The sequence below is a fragment of the Arachis hypogaea genome, chromosome 17 (assembly GCF_003086295.3).
Source record: "Arachis hypogaea cultivar Tifrunner chromosome 17, arahy.Tifrunner.gnm2.J5K5, whole genome shotgun sequence".
Classification (NCBI taxonomy): domain Eukaryota; kingdom Viridiplantae; phylum Streptophyta; class Magnoliopsida; order Fabales; family Fabaceae; genus Arachis; species Arachis hypogaea.
Window position 1 is genome coordinate 45772552 of NC_092052.1, and position 6000 is coordinate 45778551.

At 35.3% G+C, this 6000-nt stretch overlaps 1 long non-coding RNA gene across 1 annotated transcript; it reads left to right on the plus strand.

Annotated features, from left to right (window-relative positions):
- Positions 1 to 3128: 3128 nt before the first annotated feature.
- LOC140180795 (uncharacterized) lies at positions 3129 to 4778 on the plus strand. The gene is made up of 3 exons (XR_011874760.1): positions 3129 to 3451; positions 4381 to 4464; positions 4599 to 4778. It is a non-coding gene; the product is annotated as an uncharacterized lncRNA (long non-coding RNA).
- Positions 4779 to 6000: the final 1222 nt, after the last annotated feature.

Consider the following 6000-nt stretch of genomic DNA (forward strand, 5'->3'; position numbering starts at 1 on the left):
TTACTTGAGAGATAAGTTGTATAAGCTGTTTTAAACTTAAAAAACCCTTTGTATTTCAGTTTGACTAGTCGGCCTAAACTCTGCAGGCTGTGACTAGTTTCCTTTTTGGTATTTCATACTTATATATATATATATATATATATATATATATATATATATATATATATATATATATCGTGCTAATCTGATTATTGCCTTGTGTATCCTGGAGCTATCTACAAGGTTTATATGTATTATGTCTTGTCCTGTTCGTGCTTATGCATTTAGTTATCGTGTGTGAATGCTTTGCGTGTTGTAATTCCGCTTTATGCAATAATGAGCTTTTATTCCTTCATCGGGATTCTAGTATTACTATTTTTTTCTTTACACACACACACACACACACACACACACACACACACACACACACACACTTCTTATATTACAAGGCTGATTAAAGAAAGGAATGAATATTTCATCTGAGCACTCTTTCTTGAAAGTGCGACCCCAGGAGATGGTGGAAGGTGTGGATCCCCTTCTTTATTTCTCCTGGTATTGTAAAATCTCCCCTAGCGAGATGGTGGGAGGTTAAGATCCCCTCCTTTGTTCCTCCTGGGCATATGAGAATGTACCTCCTGGGTAGACTCAAGGGTTGTGGTTTCGCCCCACTTGCTCCAGGTTGGTTAGTATAGAGGCTCCTCGGGTAGATGCAAGGGTGTGGTTCATCCCACTTGCTCCGGGTTATAATGAATTATGTATAAAAAAGTGTAAATATATGGGGTATAAGTGATGTTATGGCTATAATGAATGATTATGAAATGATTATGAATGAATATGAATTAAATGAGGCTTATGCGCTTATGTTATCTGAGATACGAGTTTCCCTGGGTAAAGTACCGTGGCTTGCCACCACGTGTTCCAGGTTGGGACTTGATACTCTGTTGATCCTACGACATAAGGGTGACCGGGCACGTATAAATTTTCGGGAAGGATATCCCCTAATGAGCAAAAAGATATATATATATGAATGAAAAAAAGCTATGCATAGACTCTTGGGGATGCGCGTCGAGGGACAGTCCAGGGTTTAGCAGCCGGACTTGTCGGGTTGGCTTGATAACCGACAGATGAGACTCATCAGCCATAGGGCAGGCATGCATCATATGCATATTGTTTGAATTGGTTGTTTGTGCATTATTTGGGAATGCTTAAGTGAACTTACCATGTTAATTGTTATATTTGCTACCTGCAATACTTGTATTCTACCTGTGTTTGTTATTGTCTGCTTGGTTGTCTGTGCAGTTCTCTAGTGTTGGAGGATTGGAAGAAAGGAGGAGGATTGATGGTTAGGTTTAAGTTTTAGTTGAGATAGAAATCCTTAGAGGACCACCCTGACTTATGGTTTCTATTTTAGTTCTTTAAGCTTTATAATATGAGTGTCGGCGTTCTAGGATTGCCTCTAGCTTTCCCAGGACCTTATATCTTATGTATGCGACACCTTTACCATGCTAAGAACCCTCGGTTCTCATTCCATATGGATATTTGTGTTTTTTAGATGCAGGTCGAGAGGCACCTCGCTAGGCGTTTGGAGTTCTCTGCAGCGAGGTGGGCTTTGGAATTTTATATTTTATTCCACTTTGTTATATCTATATGTATAGACTCTCTCTATGTATATATATGCTTTACTGTTGCACCTCATAGAAGTTTATGGAGAACTAGGGTTACTTTTATGTATTTTGGGTTATGGTTCCTTATATGTATTTATATGACTATTCTTGGGCCAGCCTTAGCTTTGCAGGCTGAGTTCAGAGCTTGATATTTTGTACTCTTGATCTTCTACTCTTGCCTTTATATATGTGTGTGTGTGTGTGTGTGTGTGTGTGTTTGTGAACCTTAGCTTTCTTTGTATGCAAGTAATCTTACATCCTGAATGTTGTGCTTTTAAATTTGGCGATTTTGCTTTAGCTATTCCTTCAAGACTCCACGTATATTACATTCTTTCAATTATTCTACGTATATACATTTTATTTTAGAGGTCGTAATACCTCGCCACCTCAGTTTTATGACTATAGCATAAGACTTTGTGTGGTAGGGTGTTACAGTTGTGACCACCTTTTCCATGCTCTGCCATGACTCTGCGGGGTGAAGATCGCAAGGAGATGGCAATGACAGAAATTCTTCTGCAATGGTTTCCGTCACGATTGAAAAAAGCCACCACCGAGCTACTTCCCTTCCTACGTCGCTGCTGCTGCAACCGCTTTTTCCATGCTCTTCCATGACTCTGTCTTTGTTGTAAAAGAGAATGAAAAGGGTCGTTGGGTCTAGCAATAGCATCGTCTCTCAAGGAGACAACCTTCTCTGTATCTCTCTCGTTTTTTTGTCCCTAAATTTGATGAATGTTTTCACTCTTTTTGTTTAAAAAAAATTGAATTTTTTGTGGTTGTTGTTGAATTTGAAGAATTTGACGTTATTGAATCTAAAAAAAAAATCTGAGGTATTGGTGGTAATGATGATGACTATGAAAAAGAAGGCAGTGGTGGTGAATGCAGGATGAGCGCTAGTGTAGTGGTGGGATTAGAGGATTATCTAAAAATTTTATTGAATTATTTAGAGTTTGGGTAATTTTGCTTGCAAAGCCATTCTTTTATTGATATAAATGATAATTTTCATCTACTATAGGTAGAAATGTCAGCGTTTTCAACTTTTATGAATAGAAATAGTAGTTTACTTTTTAATTTTCATATGATTTGGAGGATATGTTCTACAAAAGAATAATACGTATATGTAAATTACGTATATAGTGATGGTGTTCATTGTAACACCCTGAATTTTTGAAAATTAAATAATTAATTATTTATGAGTCATTATATTTATTAATATTTTATTTTCAAAAAAATTATTTTTACCAAAAATAATTAAATATATTTTTATGATTATTGAATTTTAATTTAATTATGACTTATTCTATTAGTTTAAATTATTAATTAAAAATTATTTTGATTTCCTGTCTGGCCAAAGCCTCTAGGAAGCAAAAGAAGGAAAATTGAAAACGTGGCATGATGCATATGTATATATGTATAATCATGACATCTCATAAGCTTTCAAATAATCATTCCTCATCAATCAACCTTTAATTATTATTATTCATTCAATACCACCGAAGTCAAGAAAGAACAAAGAGAGAGAAAACGTGAAACCATGGATACCTCCATAGAATCGTGACCTTCAAGCTTCAATTTTTTGAGTTTCATAACTCCAAACCAAAATCTAATCCGATAAAAGTGTTCGTATTCTCCTCTTCTACACATTGACATTACTTTTCTCTGCTAGAAATTGGTGGTAACGTAGCTCCTCTTTCCCTTGAGTTCGGACAATTGGAGTTCTAGGAGGCACATACGATTTTTGACATTTTTCTCTTTAGCAGCTCAGTCAGAAAGTTTCTCTAGAGCTTTCATTGCTTTGATTTCGTATGGAGGTAGGATTTGGTAATTTTATAATAATTAAATATGAATTTGATAAGTGAATGTTAGTTTGATTAATTATTGTTTGAGTTTGAATGAGTTTATGTTTAATTATTGTTGAATTATTGTTGTTTGCTTGAGATTTTGATTCGGTTATGTATGAGCAACTAGCTGGGGTGTTTTGATTATGTTGGGAGTCAAAATGGATTTTCAAAAGCTTTAAGAATTATATTAGCTAATTTTGAATTATTAAAGAAATGATTATGTTTTGAATTTTATCGAAAAAAGTATTATGTTTGAATTCAATTTATCAAGAACAGGAGTTTGATGAAAGAGAAATAAATTTAAATTATTTTTTAAAGAGAGATTTTGATATTTGGAAAGACCTGGGCAGTATGCAAGAGTTGTGGCTTAGTCCCACTTGCTCCAAGTCAAGATTTTAAACGATTATGGTTTCGAATGTGAGTTTTGACCTGGCAAGGATCGTGGTGATGTACCACTTGTCCAGTGTCGCGATGGACATGGGGATCATGGTTGTTTACCTCCCATGGGTTGTGAATGTGTTTGTGGGGATCGTGGTTATTTACCTCCCATGTGTGTGTTGTTTTTCCAATTGAAGATCTTTCAAAGTTCGTGGTGGTGTACCGCTCGCAATGGTGGGGTTCGTGGTGGTGTACCGCCCACTAGTTTTCAAGAGGACGATATCCGGGTTAGCTACCGGGTGTATCGGGTTCTGGCAAAGTAACCGCCCATCATACTGCATTTGTTTGCTTTGTTTGGGTATGCTTAAGTATTTTGGTTTGCCTATCTAATGATTTCTATCTAATTGTTATTTGTTGTACTTGCTGTAATTGCTCTCTGATTGTGTTTGTCTTGCATTGTTTGTGCTTATGATTGATTCTGTTTTGTGATTGAGTTTTGATGTTGATTTAATTTGGGCCAGAGGCCGAATTGATTTATTTTGGGCCAGAGGCCGAGTTGATTTGAGATGGGCTAGAAGCCGTGATTGGTAGGATCAGGATGAAAGGTATGGAGTGTTGTTTTGTGCAAAATTTTCTATAAGAAAAATATAAGTTTTAAATTTGGATAATGAACCTAACTAATTACCCCAACCCTACTAAAAACTCTCCAGTTCTTATCCCCTATTTCCACCCCTTTCAGCTACAGGTGCGAAGGTTTAATGCGGAGCTACAGGAGCATAGAAGATTATGTTTACGAGTTGAGTTGTTAGAATTTATTTTTCCTTCGTTGTTTATTATTTTGGTCTTTTTAGAGAGGTAGGACTTGTAACTGAGGATTCTTGAATAAGTCTATGTATATAAAGCTATGCGAATATATATACTATTGTGATTAAGTGATTAAAAATAAAATTTTCTATTTTCTTAATTAAAGTTTCAGTTCGTATTTGCGAAAGTTCAATATTAAATAAACATAGTATATAATTAAAGGAATAGAGGTAAGTAGCGCTCGAACTTTTAGTACGATCATGAGGTGCTAAAAGTTAGGGTGTTGCATTCATAATTCATCTAGGATTTTTTATTTAAATTAAGTAAATATGAAATTTATCAAAATATATAAACAATATAATATTTATTGATATGCATAATATATTATATCTTGGATATTATGCCCAAAATCATATTAAAAACACATTCTAATTACTTGATACTCGAGATATGATAGGTACACATCCTAGAGGTATCTGGGATAAAAAACAAAAGCGAAAACGAGTACTAAATACTCGAAATCCCGCTGAATTGAATTGGGTCCATGAATCTAAGAAATAGCGAGAATTCTTGATCCCTTTTTTTTATTCATTTGGTCAACGTCCTCCCACACCACCATTGCATATTGTTATTTCAAACGGAACGAACAGAGATAGAATCGGAGCGATTCCCTAAATGCCTCTCTGGATATTCTTCAATGTGCCGACTATTCATGGAACGTGAGAAGCAGATGAATCTCTTAAAGATTTTTCGGATTTCAGTACCGGAATGTGTTTTAGCACTATAAAAATAGAACCAGCCCAGATGTTTGTGTTCATTTGATATTTTTTTTTTCAGTTTTGAAAAATTTGAAAACCATACATAGCTCATGTAAAACCCGGTCAAACCATAATTAATTAAATAATAAATTAAATAGGAGCGAATATGATTAGAAAATTTAGCAATTGGAAGTTGATAATTTAAATATGATATTTGGACTCAGTGAATTTTTCTGAGTCGGAAAACATAGTTTTCTGAATAAAAATGCGCACTGGAAATTTGACCGGCAGTACCGGCTGCAATCTGTCCGGTACTATGGCTTCAAATCATCAAAACTTTCTCTCCAGAATTCCGATTGGTGAGCCATTTGCGGCCACGCGTCGCTCTTCTCATCCTCTACAATTATATCTAAGTTTTTTTGTGAGTATTCCACTGTCCTCTGCCCAGTTTTTATTTTTCTCTTTAAATTTGAATATAGTTTGGGTTTTGAGGAAATCTTATGATTTTGGTTGTTTAGGAGTGCTCTAGTATGAGCCATTGGTGAGTTCCATCAACTAATTTCGTGGGTTAAGGTAAGG